General features: G+C 45.9%; 1 non-coding gene across 1 annotated transcript; it reads left to right on the top strand.

Moving 5' to 3' along the window:
• The first annotated feature begins 913 nt into the window (after window positions 1–913).
• On the top strand, window positions 914–1,020 carry LOC120274316. Its single transcript, XR_005540844.1, has one exon. It is a non-coding gene; the product is annotated as a small nucleolar RNA R71 (small nucleolar RNA).

Below are 1,020 nucleotides of genomic sequence, written 5' to 3' on the forward strand. Positions count from 1 at the left end.
TAGAGGGTAAGGGATTCTTGGCTTGAAGGGTGGGGGTGCCACCTCTTTTCCTTCGCTTGTCCCCTCTTCTACCTCTATAACCTTGGGTGTGTGTTCTTTTGGCTTCTCACTCGGAAGCCTACCTTCAACCTCACGACCACTTCTCAAAGTGATTGCCTTCACATGCTCTCGAGGGTTGATTTCTGTGTTACTTGGTAAACTTCCATGTGGCCGTTCAGAGAGAGACTTTGCAATTTGCCCCACCTGATTTTCAAGGTTATGCAAAGAGGCAGTGTGGTTGCGAAGTGAAGCCTCGACTGATTCAAACCTTGTATTCGCTGATTGCACAAATCTAGTCAAATGCTTCTCTAGGTCACTCATTCGGGTTTCCAAACTTGAAACTCTATTGTCCACCTGGGGGGCTTGTTGTTGTTGTTGGAAACCCAGTGGCCCCATGGCCTTTTGTGGACCCTGGTTACTCCATGAAAAATTGGGATGATTCTTCCAACCCGAATTGTAGGTATTGCTATATGGGTTTCCTTGAGGTCTCATGCCATTACCTACAAAATCAACGTTCTCCACTGAAAAAACATCACTAATAGCGATCAGGCAATCGGTGGGAGCATGTCCTCTAACACACCCGGTGGAATTAGTAACGACCGCCACTCTATTTGAAGTTAGAAGATCTAACTTCTTACTCAAATTCTCCACTTGAGCCGCTAATGAAGTTATCGCATCTATTTCATGGAGACCGGCTACTTTCTTCTTCTCCCTAGCATTCCATTGATAGCTGTTTAACCCCATTTCCTCAATCAACTGACGGGCCTCATCGGGGGTCTTGCTACCTAATGTACCTCCTGCTTCCGCATCCAAAAGTTGCCTTGTGCTTGGGTTCAAACCATTGTAAAAGGTTTGAACAATCATCCACTCCGGGAATCCATGTTGCGGGCACTTTCTCAGGAGCTCCTTGAATATTTCCCATGTCTTGAATAGAGACACCAATTCGAACTGAACAAAGGATGAGATCTCGTTCCTAAGCTT

Source organism: Dioscorea cayenensis, chromosome 12 (genome assembly GCF_009730915.1).
Source record: "Dioscorea cayenensis subsp. rotundata cultivar TDr96_F1 chromosome 12, TDr96_F1_v2_PseudoChromosome.rev07_lg8_w22 25.fasta, whole genome shotgun sequence".
Lineage (NCBI taxonomy): Eukaryota > Viridiplantae > Streptophyta > Magnoliopsida > Dioscoreales > Dioscoreaceae > Dioscorea > Dioscorea cayenensis.